This window comes from Ascidiella aspersa, chromosome 7, assembly GCF_963924565.1.
Source record: "Ascidiella aspersa chromosome 7, kaAscAspe10.2, whole genome shotgun sequence".
Classification (NCBI taxonomy): domain Eukaryota; kingdom Metazoa; phylum Chordata; class Ascidiacea; order Phlebobranchia; family Ascidiidae; genus Ascidiella; species Ascidiella aspersa.
Window position 1 is genome coordinate 627,484 of NC_139453.1, and position 21,535 is coordinate 649,018.

Genomic DNA, 21,535 nt, shown 5'->3' on the forward strand with positions numbered 1-21,535 from the left:
TCGCGGCTCACTAAAAATAACTGCAAGGCCACTTTGGGGCCGCGACCACACTGTTTGGAACCACAGGTGTAGTGCAGTGGTCGGCAATCTGTGGGCCATGGCCCAAATGTGGGCGGCAGAGCCATTTTTAGTGGACGCAAGTTACTTTTAGATAGCTTGGTGTTGTCATGTAGTTGTGAGCCGCGTGATAGCCATACATTCATTGCACTTTGTTTTAAAAGTTGGTGTGGCATAAATTTTTAAATTGGCTCAGCTTGGAAAGGCCCACTTGTCAAATTAGGCCTGAGAGCCCGTCAAACTATATTTTTTGCCACCTTTAACTGTGTGTAAACGCAAAATTTTTCGCGCCGCGCGTACAATTTTTATATTATGTTTTACATTATGGCATGGTAGTGCTTTGGCATCAAGGCTCCGTAAAATATTTATCTAAAACCAAATATCCTGAATCCGCCACTGTTTTCGTGGTGGTTTTACGCAGTGGGCCTTCCATAACTTTGAAATAAGAACTTCGGGCCGCGACAAAAGAAAGTTTGCCGACCACTGGTGTAGTACATACACTGGGGTACAGAGGGAAAATACCCCGGGTATCCATCCCCAGGGGCATCCAATCACCACAAACGACTAGCGTTGTCATGAAACCAGTGTTTTCAACCCCAACGTTAGTTAAATTACAGTGAGAATACAAACAAAACACTTGATCGTTGTTTGTAATAAGAAGCAAAATGTATACCCATTCCTAAATATAACTTTTCAAGGTTATTATGATTTCTTTCTTTACTTTTAGTTTAGGCCTTAAGGGGACTAATTAGTTTGGTAACAATTCTTATTCAAGGGCAGATTGCGTTTCATTAAGAAAAATTTGTTATTACAACGACAAATATCTGAAAGTCTAAGGTCCAACCGAATTGAACCTGAGGCAACTTATTTAAGTTCTGTTTGTTCACTCACAAAGTAAATGATTGGTTTACAATGGAAATGTGTTACGTCATAGTCAGTTAAACAAGTGAAATCACGCGTATGTATTTGTTCCAACTACATGTCACTTATATTTATAAGCTACCTTGCACAGAGAATCCACATCAGCTTCATCGATGCCGCATCTATGTAGCCCCAGCTCTTGTACATTGTGGGCACAAGTTCGGAGGAAAGCGAGTCCTTGCGATCCCAACTCGTTGCCGTTCAGTTCCAACTCCCCCATCTACATAAGCACAACATAATGTTAGATACAAGCACGTGTTTGGCTGCATAAAGGTTTCAATACTAAAACAGATCGTGTAATATCAGCCCGTAATATCGGTACTTTCTACCGAGTCTAGGGTCCGATTCCGCAGCCCCGCTTTTAACGAACTTATTTTTTTTTAAATCGGTCGCCACTTGACGACGTAATTAACATGCAGTGACGTCACACTTCTATATTTTACCGGTCGATCCATTCGTGAGATGGCGTCAGTCAGAGGTTGCAGATCGGATCCAGCGATTTTGCAAATATCCAACCTCAGCTTGTTTATGTTGCTTACACTTGTTGCCAGGCAACTCAACCCACGTGACCCCAACTTGTTTCCACTCAGGTCCAAAACCTCCATCTATAAAACAAGAAAGTTGAGTTATTACACACTCGCCCTCTACAGATGCGCCACGTTGTCTTAAAAATAAGAATATATTTTTTAAATTAAGATATGATTATTTTTTTAAATTGTGAAGCGATATGAAAAAAATTATTAAATGGTATTTTAATGACATATTTCTGAGTTTTAAGTAAACATTTGGCTGCCATCATAGCGGCCGAGAGTGGCGACAGGTACGGGGTCTGCTGGTCTGCCCAGTTTATGGAACAAACTAAATCACAATAAAAAATGTCATTTTATAAGGCGGTCGTCGGCATATGTTCCCATAAAAAGACAGACAGAGCAACATCGCTCACACTTCTCCGATAATGGAAAAACTGCTCGACAAGCGAGCGTCGTCACAATACTCATAAACATGGTCACAGCAATTTTCACTTTTAAACGGTCACGGGTTGAAAGCTTATTTACTTCTTACAGTACAGTATGTTTGACCTCGCAAATTTGATAGAGTTCGCAAAATATGACGTTTGTTGAAGGAGTTTAGCAATTTTTACTTTTAAACACGACACGATTATTTTACGTTGTATGTCATTTTGTACTGAAATTACGTGTTTGCTTGAATATTATTTAAATTGAACAAAATAATTTAGTGGAATTATAAGGCGTAATCAGCAAATTTGCGGATTAGTTTGTTAATGATAAGCGGCTTTAAAAAAACTACTCTGCATTTGTGTTAAATTTCTGTTTGCCAAACGTATATCGCCGTGTAGTGCAACTTTAAGGGCGATATATGTTGAAGGCCGTACATGAGTTACCGCATCTTTAATAAACCTATCCAACAATAACGTAATATACAATATTGAATAACAGCATAAAATATTGCTTCATTTTGTTTAACCACGAAAAATTTAGGTTGATTTCGCAAATTGTGTGTTTAATTTACATAGCCGGTACAACTAAGTTAGTCCTTTATCAGTTAGAAATTCTATTTAACTTTGGCAAAACGCCAGGCATTTCATCTAGTTACAATAAAATAAATTGAAACAGTTACTTTATATTTTACGAAATATTTCACGAATTTGCGCAAATGTAAGAAGGTTAGTTACTGAGACGTAAACAAATGTGGGAACATTTTGAAGCCTTATAATAATTAATTAATTTGTGTTGATTTACGGGCCATGAACAGAGTTCCAAACTAGAAAAGACAATTTGGAAAAAGACACACATTCCATCTTTTAGCATAAAATACATTTCTTATTTACCATTTTGCATAATTTGTGCAAATTGTGTTATTTTAGTAAAAAGCTCCCGCGGCCAGACTTGGTGGTAATATTTACAAATCCTATTTATTGGATTTACGAAATTTTTAAATTAAAATCAGTTGGTTTGCATTGTGGTTGGAACGCGTGGAAACAACGTTACCACAACATTTTATTTCCCCATTCCTTAAACCAGAGCTTCCCATGCTGGGACCGCTAACGAGTTTTAGGGGTCGCGAGTAGGTACATCGGTTTAACACAAAGTGCAATTATTCTGTGCAATTGTTATTTGTCTAGAAAAGCAAATGTTAAAACGAATGTTTGCTTTAAGATAGACGTGCAGAAACAGACAACGAGAAATGTGTTTATCATTGTCGATGGGTCGCAAAATATTTAATAAATTATGAAAGAATCGCAGATTACAAAGTTTTGCAATAACAATAATGACTTAATTAACAGGTGGTGACGTCACACTTCCAACAACCGCAACTCTGTTTAATATTTTACCGGTCGATCCATTCGTGAGATGGCGTCAGTCAGAGGTTGCAGATCGGATCCAGCGATTTCGCGACCCTCCAACACCAGCTGGTTTATGTTGCTTACACTTGTTGCCAGGCAACTCAACCCACGTGACCCCAACTTGTTTCCACTCAGGCTCAAATACTCCATCTATAAAACAAGAAAGTTGAGTTATTACACGCTCGCCCTCTACAGATGCGCCACGTTGTCTTAAAATAATAAACACGGCATTTTGAGTTAATGACGTCATGATTTATTTTCCCTAATTAATGGAAATAAAGAGATTTATTGAATGCGTCGCTATTCACTTTTAACGGACACATTATATCTTGACATAAAGTTGAGAACAAATAATTTTCTTATTTTACGTATTATAGTTTTCCCATGTAACGAGTAACTAGAATAAGTTAATAACAGGATACAAAAGTAAAAGATGCATTTTTATACCTTACTGAAAACATAAGACATTTCACACATATACCGTCGTAAAATAAAATAACCTTAAAATGACTGCAAATGGTATACTAATAATTGTTTAATTGTAGGTTAGGAAAACAAAATGGTGGTGCCGAAATTCCAGCGATTAAATAAAACATTAAATGTGTGAAATTCATTATAAATTGTTGATTTCCAAGTAAATGTTTGGCTGCCATCAGAGCCACCGAGAGTGGCGACAGGTACGGGATCTGCTGGTCTGCCCAGTTTATGGAACCCAATCAAATCACAATAAAATAACTGGAGGTTTACGTTATATTTAATAAAAATATTTCATGAATTTGTTGCAAATGTAAGAACGTGCAGTTACTGAGACACTTTGGCTGAAGGGTGCACACAATTTGTAATTTAAACAAAAACGAAACATTTATAGATAATATACTTTTACTATTTTGTATGTTTAGGACCGATTATTATTATTTCTTATTTAAATGAACGCCAGCTGGTTTGTATTGCGGCGGGAACGCGCAGGAAAAACATTCCCATATAATTTTGTTTACCTATTCCCTTAATGACGTAATTAACATGTAGTGACGTCACACTTCCAACAACCGCAACTCTGTTTAATATTTTACCGGTCGATCCATTCGTGAGATGGCGTCAGTCAGAGGTTGCAGATCGGATCCAGCGATTTCGCAATTCCCCAACCTCAGCTGGTTTAGGTTGCTTACACTTGTTGCCAGGCAACTCAACCCACGTGACCCCAACTTGTTGTCACTCAGGTCCAAAAGCTGCATCTATAAAACAAGAAAGTTGAGTTATTACACGCTCGCCCTCTACAGATGCGCCACGTTGTCTGAAATATCAGAATATTTTTTTTTAATTGAAATATGATTTATTTTTTAGAATTGGAAAGAGTTATAAAAATATTTTTTAAATGGCATTTTAATATAAAATTGATGATTTTCAAGTAAATAATTTGGCTGCCATCATAGCGGCCGAGAGTGACGACAGGTACGGGGTCTGCTGGTCTGCCCAGTTTATGGAACTAACTAAATCACAATAAAAAATGTCATTGATTGTCCGCTAGTCGCCGGCATATGTTCACATAAAAAGACAGACAGAGCAACATCGCTCACACTTCTCCGATAATGAAAAAACTGCTCGACAAGAGAGCGTCGTCACAATACTCATAAACATGGTCACAGCAATTTTCACTTTTAAATGGTCACGGGTTGAAAGCTTATTTACTTCTTACAGTACAGTATGTTTGACCTCGCAAATTTGATAGAGTTCGCAAAATATGACGTTTGTTGAAGGAGTTTAGCAATTTTTACTTTTAAACACGACACGATTATTTTACGTTGTATGTCATTTTGTACTGAAATTACGTGTTTGCTTGAATATTAGCCAAATCGAACAAAATAATTTAGTGGAATTATAAGGCGTAATCAGCAAATTTGCGGATTAGTTTGTTAATGATAAGCGGCTTTAAACAACACTCTGCATTTGTGTTAAATTTCTATTTGCCAAACGTGTATCGCCGTGTAGTGCAACTTTAAGGGCGATATATGTTGAAGGCCGTACATGAGTTACCGCATCTTTAATAAACCTATCCAACAATAACGCAATATACAATATTGAATAACAGCATAAAATATTGCTTCATTTTGTTTAACCACGAAAAATTTAGGTTGATTTCGCAAATTGTGTGTTTAATTGACTTAGCCGGTACAACTAAGTTAGTCCTTTATCAGTTAGAAATTCTATTTAACTTTGGCAAAACGCCAGGCATTTCATCTAGTTACAATAAAATATATTAAAACAGTTACTTTATATTTTATGAGACATCGCGAATTTGTCGCAATTGTGAGAAAGCGCAGTTATCAAAAGAAAACAAATGTTAGAAACATTTTGATGCCTTATGATAATTAATTAATTTATGTTGATTTACGGGCCATGAACAGAGTTTCAAACTAGAAAAGACAATTTGGATAAACACACACATTCCATCTTTTAGCATAAAATCTATTTCTTATTTACCATTTGCATAATTTGTGAAAATTCTGTCATTTTAGTAAAAAGCTCCCGCGGCCAGACTTGGGGGTTATATATACAAATCCTATTTATTGAATTTACGAAATGTTTCTAATTGAAACAAGCTGGTTTGTATTGTGGTGGGAACGTGTGGAAACAACGTTACCAATGATTTTCCATATCTTAAACCAGAGCTTCCCAAACTGTGACCGCTAACGAGTTTTAGGGGTCGCGAGTAGGTACATCGGTTTAACACAAAGTATTACATCTGTGCAATATTATTCTTTGTCTTAATAAGCAAATGTCAAAACGAATGTTGCTTTAAGATAGACGTGCAGAAACAGACAACGAGAAATGTGTTTATCATTGTCGATGGGTCGCAAAATATTTAATAAATTATAAAAGAATCGCAGATTACAAAGTTTTGGAAGCCTTGCCTTAATGACGTAATTAACAGGTCGTGACGTCACACTTCCAACAACCGCAAATACTCTGATTAATATTTTACCGGTCGATCCATTCGTGAGATGGCGTCAGTCAGAGGTTGCAGATCGGAACCAGCGATTTCGCATTCCAACAACTCCAGCTTGTTTATGTTGCTTACACTTGTTGCCAGGCAACTCAACCCACGTGACCCCAACTGGTTGTAATTCAGGTTCAAATACTCCATCTATAAAACAAGAAAGTTGAGTGATTACACACTCGCCCTCTACAGATGCGCCACGTTGTCTTAAAATAACCACGACATTTTGAGTTGATGACGTCATGATTAATCTTCCTTAATTAATCGAAATAAAGAGATTTATTGAATGCGTCGCTATTCACTTTTAACGGACACATTATATCTTCACATAAAATTGTGAACAAATAATTTTCTTATTTTACGTATTATAGTTTTCCCATGTAACGAGCAACTAGGATAAGTTAATAACAGGATACAAAAGTAAAAGATGCATTTTTATACCTTACTTAAAACATAAGACATTTTACATATATAGCGACGTAAACATAAAATAACTTTAAAACGACTGCATATGGCAGACTAATAATTGTTTAATTGAAGGTTAGGAAAACAGAAAGGTGGTTACGAAATTCCAGCGATTAAATAAAACATTAAATGTGTGAAATTCAATAAAAATAGTTAATTTCCAAGTAAATGTTTGGCTGCCATCAGAGCCGCCGAGAGTGGCGACAGGTACGGAGTCTGCTGGTCTGTCCAGTTTATGGAACCAGCTAAATAACAATAAAATAACTGGAGGTTTACGTTATATTTTACTATTTTGTATTTTTGAACTGATTATTTGATTTTTTTCTCAATTTAAATGAACACCAACTGGTTTGTATTGTGGCGGGAACGCGTAGGAACAACACTCCCATAACGTTTTGTTTACCTAATGACGTAATAAATGTAGTGACGTCACACTTTCAACAACCACAACTCTGTTTAATATTTTACCGGTCGATCCAGTCGTGAGATTGCGTCAGTCAGAGGTTGCAGATCGGATCCAGCGATTTCGCAATCCCACAACCACAGCTCGTTTATGTTGCTTAAAATTGTTGCCAGGCAACTCAACTCACGTGACCCCAACTTGTTCCAACCCAGGTACAAAGCCTCAATCTATAAAACAAGAAAGTTGAGTTATTACACACTCGCCTTCTACAGATGCGCCACGTTGTCTTAAAATAACTACGACATTTTGAGTTAATGACGTCATGATTTATTTTCCTTAATTAATGGAAATAAAGAGATTTATTGAATGCGTCGCTATTCACTTTTAACGGACACATTATATTCACATAAAATTATAAACAAACAGTTTTCTTATTTTACGTATTATAGTTTTCCCATGCAACGAGTAACTAGGATAAGCTAATAACAGGATACAAAAGTAAAAGATGCATTTTTATACCTTACTGAAAACATGAGACATTTTACACATATACCGTCGTAAACATAAAATAACTTTAAAACGACTGCATATGGCAGACTAATAATTGTTTAATTGTAGGTTAGGAAAACAAAATGGTGGTGCCGAAATTCCAGCGATTAAATAAAACATTAAATGTGTGAAATTCATTATAAAATGTTGATTTCCAAGTAAATGGTTGGCTGCCATTAGAGCGGCCGAGAGTGGCGACAGGTACGGGGTCTGCTGGCCTGCCAAGTTTATGGAACCAACTAAATCACAATAAAATAAATGCAGGTTTACGTTATATTTAAAAAAAATTCATGAATTTGTCACAATTGTAAGAATGTGCAGTTACTGAAATCTTTATAAAACAATCAGCAATAAATATACGTGTTCTACACGACCACCTTTCAAAGTATGAATCGTCGCGAATTAAGAATACTTTATTAATATCGTGCTCGCACAAGCAAAATATCATATTTATACGTAAAAGCTCGATTTTTTAAGTTATCTGGCCAAAAATACATTTAACCTTGGAAAATATATTTTTTACATTTCAAGATAGAATAACTGCATTTCCGCAAATACAAATACATTCCGATTGAAGAGAGAAGTCATTGCTAAGGCCAATTAAGCAAAAAAATAAATTAATTAATAATTGCAATTAATTTTAGGCTATTACGCAAAAAAATATTTTGCGTTACAAAGTCTTATTATCTTGTTTTTTCAATGAACTTGTTTGTATATTTCTTTCTTTAAAAATAGAAACTCACGTTGAAAACACGGAAAAAGTTATTAGTTCAAAAAAAACACCATGTAAACATTCAGCTCTTTCAATAGAGGATAACAAAACATTGCTTGTACTACCCTTTAATAAGTTGAAAAGACGATTTAGTTTGGGAAACTATTTTTTAACATTATTAATATTTCAGATTACGTCACTGGAATTCATTCATGCGTAACTGGCACGTATTGCGTAGGACAAACCTTGTGATTGGTGTGCGCCATTGTATCCCTCAACATTTCTAAACCGGTAAATGTGACATGGCAAAAGCTCATGACCATCTCCCTTTGTGTTGCTCGAAGCACGTGACAGAGACTTGACACTTCACTGGGAACGATCGTTTCACTTGTATGAAGCTCTCCAGGGAGGGAATCAGCCAGAGACCTGGTGATGTCTTCATCATTGGATTCCTGTGCTAAATTGCAAAGCTTAAACAATTGGGAGTTAAGGTTCCTATAATCACATGTCGAAAGTTGGGACCCAAGCGAAGTGATTAGATCTTTAAGCAAACTTTTCTTCCTGGCAACATCAGCAGAAGAGATTTTAAATATGGGCTTTAGCTTACGATGGATTTCAGTGTTCAGCAACCCGAAAAGAAATCGTAGAACCATCTCCCACTCATCACTTTCCATGCTTTGAAGCTGTTTAGAAAAAGTTTCAAGGTCTGTATCGAACATCAGATGGAGTGCTGCGAAAAATTCATGCCAAAGGAGGTGGATAAAGAAGAAAACTTTGTCCCCCTCCAGTATTTTGAGGTCAGGGTCTGTGGAAGAAACTTGCATGTTGATAAAATCTTCCAAACCAGCAGCATTAAGATTAGCTTTGGCAAAATCATCCATGTCAAAGTTAACCTTGTCATTGAGCATTCCGATAACAGCCAAATGCGAAAGTTTATGTAAAATATATGGGTTATTTTCAAACTTTGTGGAGTGAATGCAATTGTCAACAAACGAGGCAAAAACATCAGTAAGAGTGAATGAGCTATCATTTGTGCAATATTTTATGATATATGGTGCGATGGTTTTGGCAAATATTGGAATAAAACACAAAGCATTAGCTGATGGGTTTTGTTTGAGTAACTTTTTAATCTTGTCATAATCCTCTTGGTTTGGATAAATGTTTCTGAAGTACAAATCTTGGGAGATTTCATTAAAGCCAATTACCCGTACAGGAAAGTGGGGCTTGCAACTTGGGTGTAGCTTGTGATAAGCCCCCGGTCTTGAGGCAAGCAGCTTGTGAGCATTTGGAAGAATGTCACCTCGTAGAAGATTTTGGAGAATGACAAGTGGCTTAGCGCTATCGTACAAACCAATCACTGAAGCATTCAATGAAAGGCCTTTAAACCTACATTCGTCCATACCATCCATTACAATATATACGTTATTGGATTTGGAAATTCTGGCCAAAAGTTGATTCTCTAAACCTGCTTGACATTTCCAGTTTAGATTGGAATTTCTGGTTGAGGTTGTGAGAAATTCAAGAACACTCATAACCTTATCATTATCTAATTCCTTAAGATATAGAAATGACAAATACGAACTATCGTGAGCAGTTATTGCATCTCTGACATGCTTTTCTAATATGTCTCTACTATGCTTGAAATACTGCTTAGCAAATGTAGTTTTGCCAATTCCAGCAGAACCAATCAAAGTAATAATGTTACCATACCTTGTAACATGATCGTCAAACGCAGCTTTGTTGCTGAATTTCTTACTTTTAGCCTCTTCAGCTGCATTTTCCTTTGCAGTAGCACCCAGTTCATCCACTGTAACCCTGGTAGAGTTTGATGTTTTGCTGGGAATCAATCCTTTTGCACCAAACATCTCCGGTGTTGATTGACGCTCCACTATGGCCTCAAGTTCACACAGATCAGTCGGCAGAGTTCCAATGATCTTCTCAGCATATTCATTGAGGGCTTCTCTTAAGGATGCATCTGGAAACACAAAATAACATTCTCTGTAAAACTGTTTTCGTTTTAAACAAATATTGTTCATTACATAGACGCTTGTACAATTATGCCGCAATATTATGAATATGTTAAAACACTGCGAGTCGAACCAGGGGTAAATCTATTGAGCTCAGGCAAACACAAACCGGCCAGATGCCATAAGTTGTTGGCACAAATCACCATTATGTTTGTCTTTCAACACTCTATTGGCCTAACGTCACTACCAATAAATCGCAGCCAACAATGCTGCGAAAGACACAGAATGATGCCGTGTTGTTGTAAACTTTTAATGGTAAGTTATTTTAATGTTGTTCATTTCACAATTTTCTAACTCTTGAGATCAGTTGTTTAGTGCTATTTTTTTTGTAACTACTTACACATCAGACATCTGTTTACCAGTGGAGTAATGTTAAAAAAAAGTTTATATATTCCTAGGTTCGCCAGCAGTAATATGTTGTGACACAGTGAATATAAAACACTTTGGTTTCCATAAAAATGTGATTACAGAAGTTGTTGGTTGCCCTTTTTGTTCACAGCTACCTCATAGGTTTGTGTTTTACCTCGACCACTTAGAATTGGTAAAAATTGAAAATCCCACCCACAAGACAATGAAGTTAAAGTGGCATTAACTGTGATACTTTTTATTTTTTTTTAATTTCTAACTCACTTAGCCTGAATAAGTCATGTAGATGTATTTTGCAAACGTATCCACTCACATCAGTATATTATTGTAAAAATGAAAAGTATAAATGCCTAGTGACGCCAGCATTAATATGCCATGACTCAGTTAACCAAAATTTCAATTTGGTTTCTATAAAACATAATTACAGAAGTTGGTGGTTGGCATTTTGTTTCACTGCTACTTTAAAGGTAAATGTTATAAGTCCTAGACCAATTGGAATTGAGAAAAACACCATAAGACAATGAAGTTAAAGTGTCATTAATTGTGATGCTTTTACATAATTCTAAGTAAAATTATTTAACAGTAAATATTTGCAATATGTCAAAGCAATTTATAATTTTAGCCTTGGGTTATAAGACCTACACCATTGGCAATAAATATAATAAATTAACTGTAAACGTAAACCTCAATGCGCACATCCACTGGATGCTTTCCACAATCCCACCTCACTAATTAACAAATGCATTAAACACAGTAAAGTATCTATGACTCACCGGCCTCTGCAATGGAGCGTTCATCAGGTTTGCCAGGTGCTAGAAATATACAATATCAAGGATTATAAAACGTCATTAACCACATAAACATTACAGATCAATCTTATGTGTTTACAAATGGTAGTGAGCTTCAGGTTTAATGGGTTATGTTTGGTGATTGTGTAATTAGATTACGTGAATTGCATACACTGAACACCATATAAGAGTTAACAGAAACATTAATACAGTTTACTCAGCTCTTGGCAGTGCTGATTAGCAATTTTGCTTTAAATATGTAAAATCTAAGTTAAAATAAGCTTATAAATCTGCATAGAATAGTGCCAAATACGTGAATTAATGTTGAGTAAATCATGGGAATAAATATACAATTTTTGTGTTGTTCAATCCGTTATATGTGCGACACAATGCATCACTTTACTCACCAATAGGTTGGTGAATGATGTGGACATCGTTGGCGAATATACTCTTATTGATGTTGGTGTTATCTGAATAAACAACAAGCTTAGAAAATTAAGATTTATTTATTGTCTTCATGTTTTAAACTAAGTCAATAGAACAATACAAACAGGAATTTTGCTTCAAAACACAAATATTGCTTTCTAGACAAAGTTACATGCTAAAGATGGCATACAGAACTGCTGTTCAACCAAAATGTTTAACTCTAGCTAATACTTCTGAAAAAATTGGTTATCAACATTTTACTTTATTGTTGAGCAACAATAATTCACCTCCAGCTTGCAAAGCCACTCCTCCAGATTGATCGGAGATTTCATTTCGGTTTTTTGAGGTTCCAGCTCCTAGTTCAAAAATAAATAATAAATAAAAAAAACAAAGTTATCAAACATCATTAACCTTACACAACGTTACAGATCAATTTTATGTGTTTACAAATGGCAGTGAGCGTTTAGATAGATAGATTTTATTTTTTTTGGAACCGAAACAACTAGAACGCAGTACAAAGTTACAAGGAAAATTACAGTTGTTTGTTCCAGGATGCAGTGAAATACCGTAAGGTACATCGAGTCAACTGCACTCTGTTTGTACAAATGTTCATTAGAAAAAAGAAAAAACATATACCCAACACAAAACTAATTGACAATAAATATAAGATAACAAACGAAAAGTCATTAACAAAACGAAAGTTTACTGTTGGAATAACAGGAACGCAGTGATATATTAACAGCTTAAATAAAATAATACAAATACTCATACCAAAGGTTCAGAAGATTGAGGCAAAATAACTTACAATAACAGCAAAAAGCGCATTTTTTTTCCAGAATCATAAATAAGGAAAACGTAAGAAGTAGTTTCTTACACATGACAAAAGAGATTGAAAGGAAAAAGCATCAACAAACAGCAAAAAACGACGAAAACGCAGTGCAAAAATAACCACGATACAATTACTACCACCAAAAAGTTCAAGGGGATTAACGCAAAAACTCATTCACAATAACAGCAAGGAAACGCAATTTTGTAGTGGAAGCACAAATGACGGAAACACAGGGATATATAAATGTTTAAACAAAAGATTAATATTCTTACGCGTAAGAAAAGCTCAAAGAGATTGAAAGGGAGAGCAGCAACATATAATAATAGCAAAAAGAGAAAAAACAACGTAAACGCAGTGCAAAAACAACAATACAATTACTCATACAAAGACTTCAATAAAATTGACGCAAAATCAGTCAACCAAAACAAACAACCAAAACGCATTTCTTTTTAATACAATGATGAAAACGCAGAGATAAGAACAATATTCTTACACATAAAAAAAACAACCTTGAAGTGATTAAAAGAAAGAACATCAAAAATAACAGCAATTTTTTTTTATCGCCGTAGGCGACAGAAACGCAGTGAAAAAAAGAAGGAAAAAAATCAACAAACAATACATTCACCCATACCAATAGTTCAAAAATATTCAACGGCAAAAAAACTTTACAAAATATTATGATTAGACGAAATACCGGACCGGTATATTCTATATATATATAGATGAAGCAAGACGGAATATATATGAAAACAAGAATTAGATTATCTCTATATATGAAACAAGAATTAGATTATGTCGAAAAAACTATATAACTTCGTAGGACGTATTAGTATTAAACATCTTTTGGTGTTAAATTTGTGTATATTGCGACACTTATTTAGTAATTGTTTCTATTTGTTTAACCAAGCGTATCTTATTTTTTTTACTAGTCAGCTGATCTGCTCGGGGTTTATTTCGATTCCATTTGTTTAAATTTATAATTTAACCCACGTGGTATGTCAGAAAACATATTTCTTTGACCTTTTTCACAAACAACTTAAATGGTAGTTTTTTGGTTTCTAATTGGAGATTTTCCCAGTATTTTCATCCTAAATATGCTAAGGTTTTTTGTCCTGAATTAGTATGAGCGCAAGAGACGCAGAAAATTAGCTGATAAGCGAACAACCAGTTAAACTATAGAGCGGCGACAATACTTGCAAATATCAAAACTATTAGCAGCAGAAGTCGGTAACCAAGAAGAGTTCGAGGGCCAAGTTAAGTTACGCTTGTCAGCCCGAAGTAACTGAGTGAGCCTCAAAAGGAACTGGTTCCAAGTCCAATCCACAAGACTTATAAAGCCGTAACGAATTGTCAATTATGATATAGCAGTGGGGTGTGACAAGCATTGCTGAGACGCAGAATGCTTATAACAAAAAATCTGCAACGTTGCAGTATTTTCAAATAACACAGACGTATTCACGCGTAAGTGCGAAAGCATTTAGCCAACTAACATACAACATTACACCTCCTATTTCACTTTGTGGTTGAGCAACAATAATTTACCTCTAGCCTGCAGAGCCGCTCTTTCAGATTGATCGGAGATTTTATTTTGGGTTTTGGAGGTTCCAGATCCCTAAGTTCAAACAGTTGATTAAAATATTACATGTTGTTGACTTTTTGTAATGGTTATGAATACTTGAAATTGAATTTATTTATTTAATTTTGCTGAACTGCTGAGTTAAGGTAAACTGCTTATCTCATGCAAAAGCGAAATGAATCTTCTGTAAGTGGAAAAAAATATTTTTTATTGTGTTTGAAGTAATTTCAGCAATGGTTTGCATTTGCACATAACATGAGGTTTTTGCAGGGCTAAGCTTGATTAGTTTGAAGAACTGATGCAGGTCTCCGCTAAGATTGCATCAAAGTTTGTTTGTTAAAGTTGGTTGAAGGTTGCGTGTTTTAACAGTTTAGCCACAGCAAGGTATTAAACGGATCTGAGTTTATTGAATAACATCAGAACGGCAATCAACTTACAGGAATAGCTTAAGGTTCATGCACAGTACTAACAGTCCAGCATAATAAAGTCTGTCCATTACATTATTTAGTTGGGTGGGTTGTCTAGTTCAGTTCCAGCCACTGATTTACTGATTAAGTTAAGATCCCGTTTCGTTAGGCTTTAGTACACATTGTGCAAATAAATATTCTCTTGCACAAACTGTTTGACCCTCGTTCGGAAATAACTTTGCAATAGTTTTTAAAGATGAGCAATTGAGCATCGAAAACTGATTAATTGTGTTGTCATCTTTTAATATATTGGTAATCAACCTTTTTATTAATTTAACACTATTTCTCGGTTTAGAAAAGGAATAAAAAGTAATAAGAAAAACGTTCAAAATGATACCTACTTCTGTATGGGCTTTGATATTCTTATTAGGCCTACTTATTCCTTGAGAAGTTTAATTGTTTAGGCGCCACATAGCTTCAGCTGCATCGCACTGTAGCCACTGGTCCATCATATAAATGTATGTGAGGGCTTAAACGCATTTATTTGCTTATTGTTATGCTCGTTTGAAATATATTTGACTTAAATCAGAAAACTGTATTTTTCCCTCTTGGTTCAGGCAGATTCCCTCAAACTCTGTTGTGTGCGAGAGAAGTGTTCCGCGGAACTTGTTAATGTCGAAAAAAGTTGGTTCAATTACAAAAGCATACGACGCTTGAATGCACTGAATAGAAAACTGATAATAACGCCTACATTTTTTACCTATTGTCCTGACTTTAAGGGCAATTGTTACTTTATGAGAGTGTTTTGTGGAAAGTATGCCTAAATAGGCTAGATTATTGGATATACTTTGTGTATAATTGCTATACAAATATCCGATGTTTTTATTCTTTTAAACTGCGTGCAGGCAGTTCGTTAATTACGTAATTTTGGAAACACAATTGATTTTTCTAAAACAATCTAAAACACAAAAGTGTCGCGTTTCCCGGACGAAGCATTCACACGTCTCGCACAAGTTGATCGATTTACGTCAAAAAATACACAAATGTGTGATTAAGAAGCACATGAGTCTTCACAACAAGCAATTCTTTATAGGCTTCGAACTTGAGGCAAAACACAACTAACCTATTTAGTAAAACCTTCAAACAGCTAAAATCTAAAATACAAATGAACTTTGTGACGTCATACGTATTGTTGACGTCATAGCACTAGGTGTCAGCATAGACGTTCAACCTTTAATAAACGAACTCGGATTCAAATTATAGCAGAAACTAGCGTCAACCTTTTACAAATTTTAAGCTTAGCCCTGCAACGTAACTAAACACAGGTATTTTTTCTTAACACTATATGTGATTTTAGAAGTCATTTCGAACATTGAGCAAGTGACAGGCGTTTAAAAATGACCGCGATCGCTTGTAAATATTAGTATCTCTTATCGACGATAAAAGCCGATATCCTCAAATTTTAAAAGGTCCTGTTCGGCATTGTTAGAAAGCTTTGAACTAGGGCTACACGATGTTTTTGGTTTCTTGTTGTGTAAATTGATATTTGGGTTTTTTTGGTCGGATGTTGGTGAGATGAAAGTTCGCCATAATACGCATGCTAAATGTTGAATATAAAATATTTTCAAAATTAGTATTAATTTTTTTCTTTCTATGGCATTATAAGGTTTGTAGAAGTGTCTTGGCAAAATTTCGCTCGATTGCGAATTGATTTAAAAAAAATTTCACCAGGTCATGTTTGGTATCGTTGGAAAGGTATGATCAAGCGCTACACGAATTATTTGATCTCCGCTATGTAAAATATTTTTTCCTAAAAATTAGGGCAAATTTAGGCTAATATATTTTACTTTTTAATATATTTTTTTAACCATCAGACCATTCTTATCGTTGTGGTAAAGTATGTTCCCAAAAAGTTAAATAGGTTTATTTTGCCGTTAAACATTCTTCAGGGATTTTGTGTGCTGGCTAGCTTTTGGTCAAAAACCTCAGGCTGGAATGTAATCTGGCAAGCTGCTACATATCAAATCCGAGCATATAAACAACAGTAAGCGCTGGTTTAGAATCCTACCACATTATTAAATCAACCCACAATATTTGGGTTAGGGTGTGAGTTAGCGTTTAGTTTTGGGTGGGTAAAGTATTATTATATTCACTGTTTCATAATAATACTTGACCCAGCCAAAGGCTAACCCAAATAATTCTAGATCAGCACCGAAAACCAATCTAACTTACCATTTTGAGACGCTTGCTTCAAGTTTTGTTGACAATGTTAGCCTTTTAGACACCGGTATGTTGTAATTCTGTTATTTGGCTGAAACGGTCAACTGGTCGCCCTAGGAACAAAACTTTACGGGTCACTGATTATTATAATCTCGCGCACTTTTAAACAGCCGCAATCCATCTCGAAGCAAGAATCGAACCGTTTGGCTTTTCAAGTTCGGTTCGGAACAATTTAAAAGTTCCGGTTCGACCATTGCTACTTTTAAACCAGTTCATTAAGCTCCGGTTCGGATACAATTGTTGCGTTAATTGTAATAATATGGGTCGATGTAGTTCTTGTAGGTTTATGGGTCTTTAGGTATTTGTTTCCGTTTCATCACAAACTTACCCATTACGTTCACTACGCAGATCTGCCAAATGTTTAACCAACAAGCTGATTTAAAACGCGAATTTCATTAAACAAAATACAAACTAAAAGTTTGTAATTTACCGCAGTTCGCAACATTTTAAACCGAACTGTAAACAAAGAAACAATTGCAGCAAAACAAAGATGGTTTGTTATCGATTGTTGCGTCAGATTATTATTACATGTATTATTAATTAAAGCAATGTTGGAGCTGTGGTGAAAGTAAGCCTAGATTTTACTAGATTTAAGTTATATATTTGTGCACGGAATCGAATATGGCCTGTTTTTTTAAAACTGCCAATTAAAATGTTTGCAAAACTTTAATATACAAACTTTTTGTTGATTTCAAAACAGGGCCATACCCTGTCTGAACTATTTTCTTTTAATTTTCCCTTTTTTTAGTTGATTGACTTTTCTTGTCACTTTACTCTTTTATATTAAATCTTCTGGACAAATTCTGTACAACTTGCATGTCTAAAATTTTAAAATCCTGCGCAGATGTTTGTTTATTGCAGTGTTGTTTTTTTTATTTATATATAATTTTGGTGTTTCGTTGTATGGGTAACACTAGTTTACGGAATGATGAATGGTTGGAATGGTCGGAACGCGCACAGTATTATTATTAAATATAATACCACTTGACCCACCTTCACCCAAACGCTAACCCCCACCCTAACCCAAATATTGTGCGTTGGTTTAATAATTGTTTTAACGGGGTAACACTTAAATTAGTGAGCGTTCCGACCATTCCGACCATTCTTATTCCGTAAATTAGTATTACCCTCGTTGTATTTGCATAATCTTAGCAGAACTGACGATGCTATTTGTGTAACTTGTAGCGTTATAAGTAATAATTAGTGGATAATTTGGAATTTATTGTATTGTGTATTTATCAAATATTTTATGATTTGTCCGTTTTCACGCCTTTTACCAAACACTCGCTGTCACACTGAGAACAAAGCATTCGGCTGTTTCACATATGAATAATGTTATATCGTGACACATATTTTCGTTATAGATAAAAGTATTTCACCTGTGTGAACGCGTTATTGTAACAGTTCCCAGCTGACAAAAAGGCTTGGGTTATAAATCATTTCCGCTTTCTCGTGTCGCCTTCTCTTTTTCATGCAAACTTTCAACTTGTATAAGCGAAACTTAATATATATATCCAGTCTTGTCTAGTCAATACAGTGAGTGGTTGTGCTTGCCGGCATTAGCCAGTTTGCCCATAATAGCCAACACAAACTGTGTGGAATTGTAATCAGACAACAGCAAAACTTATTGAAGCAATAGCGAGGTTGATTGCCGAGGCAAATTAGTTTAATGAGACTTACAATCAATCCGCATGCCTCAAATTGTTGACACGCGAGTGAGGAAAAAAAAAGAACTCTATTTCTTATGGCCAAGAAAAGTCGTCGAACAAAGCTCAAAAAGAAGATGTACCTTAATCTGTACGGACTACCTACAAACGACCGCCTGAAAGCTGCCATGTTTGGAACCTACAAGAAGCTAGCTGTTAGAAGAATTGATCTCGTCGAAGTATACGTCGAAAGACGCTCCATATCGTCAGCAGAGCATTTGCTTGGATTTCGAAATACTAAATACCAACAAGCGTTGCCGATAAGACATCACCACCGTTTGGAATCATGGAAAACGCAATTGCAAATGGATTTCACTATAACTGCGATTCTGCCTAGTTTATCAGGTGAAAAATCTATTATACTTTTAAAATAAAAAATATATTATATATATAATAAGTAAAAATATCGAATGAAAGGTCTGTAAATTGTTTTAATGCGACTTTTTATTAAACCATTATGTATCGCATTTCGCAAATTATGTATAGTCTATATCTATGAAGTCTAAGCTTAAACGTCGATCGCACGATCTTTTGATAAATGTTAAAAGAGCTTAATTTTTGTGCTTGGAGCTCAATAGTTTGAAATCAACGCGTTAAACTTGTGAATCACGACTTAATTTTGTTGTGCACGAAATAATTTCGTGTTAAATTTCCGAATTCTTTTAAACATTTGGTACGTTTTGGGTTTTTGTCTGTTTTTCTCTCATCACCCAGCCGCGCCGCGTTTACACACGAGTTTAAATACCTCGTATCAAAAAGCATAATGATTTATCCACACGTGAAACATTAGCTTTCAAATCACAACTTTAGGAACACCCCATTTCCTGTCTTTTGTTGAAAGCAATAGTGAATAAGCAGCAACTTCAAAGCGTATTTTCTTGTGATGCGTCGTTAGTTTAAAATTTACATTGAACGAATTGTGCAAACTAAAAAAAATGCAAATTTATAAGGAAATGTTGCTCAATGTTAAAAATCAATAGAATTTAATTCCGAACAAATAACTGCCTCTCCTTTATTTTGTTTTCACAGTTTCACGTTTTTTTTCATCATTTATGACGAAAGGACTGAACGAGACAAGGACAACAACAAAACGCCTGTCGTTCGTTGACTTATCGACAGAAGAAAACATCTTGTTGTTGAACGTGTTGCTAAAAGCTACAACTCGTGACTCATTGCCTTGTTCATGTTCATTTCGCTCAAATCGTATGAAGCACTTTCTAACAAACGTCAATTGTGTTAAAAAAATAGCAACCTTTCGGGTATATTGCGAAAAGCAGCCGCCGTGTTACATTCACGACGGCAATTCCTTTTGTGCTGGAGTGTCTGTAGCGTTATAAGTAATAATTAGTGGATAATTTGGAATTTATTGTATTGTGTATTTATCAAATATTTTATGATTTGTCCGTTTTCACGCCTTTTACCAAACACTCGCTGTTACACTGAGAACAAAGCATTCGGCTCTTTCACACATGAATAATGTTATATCGTGACACATATATTTTCGTTATAGATAAAAGTATTTCACCTGTGTGAACGCGTTATTGTTAAAGTTCCCGGCTGCCAAAAAGGCTTGGGTTATAAATCATTTCCGCTTTCTCGTGTCGCCTTCTCTTTTTCATGCAAACTTTCAACTTGTATAAGCGAAACTTATATCAATATATATCCAGTCTTGTCTAGTCAATACAGTGAGTGGTTGTGCTTGCCGGCATTAGCCGGTTTGCCCACAATAGCCAACACAAACTGTGTGGAATTGTAATCAGACAACAGCAAAACTTATTGAAGCAATAGCGAGGTTGATTGCCGAGGCAAATTAGTTTAATGAGACTTTGCAATCAATCCGCATGCTCAAACTATATAGAATTCTGCTTTTGTTAAATAAAGTTGTTTTGGATCTTTTTTACAACCTTTGTGGTTTTGCTTGAATCTTACGATATAAAAAAGATCAACAACTAGAAATTTCGAAGCAGGCTTAGATCCCGATATTAACAAACAAATATTATTATTTCAACAGGAAATAACACATTCCAGATGGCGGAAATTAAATTTCGTAACCACGCGGCTTAAACACGAAACAAAAAACTTTTCAATTCGAAGCACGATAAGCAATATGCTGACAGTTTGAAAAATACATAGGCGGGCGTTATGACGTCACAACCAGCCAGCCTGTTCGAACCGAATGACCGGGTTTGCTCACAATTCCACATCGCTTCAGGAGTGACCCAAAAATAAACGTAAGCATAAGAGCGAAGATTTGGCGACTCAATTCTCCTACTGAAGGTTTGTAAGCAAACGAAACATAAGACATTGGCATAAAAGTTAAAATTTAAAATATGAGCCACTTCTTTGTATTTCTTTACAATTATCTTGACTTCTTGAGTATTAGCAAAATCTTGCTCTTCGGAAATCATCCTCAATATAATGTGAAGTACTTCAGTCGGCATCCATTGGTGAAACACTGGTTTAGTCCGAATGGATAATTTTGCTTTAGCACAATACGAAAGTGCACATTTAGGACGTGTATATACAATAGTGGACACTGACCACCGTGCTATCTGACCATGTTAAGCTAACCAGTTGCAAAATGGATAAGACATATCAGCTCAATGAGGGAAGTTTATCGGAATAATGTCTAAATAAACAAAACAACGCCTGGAACTGTAGGG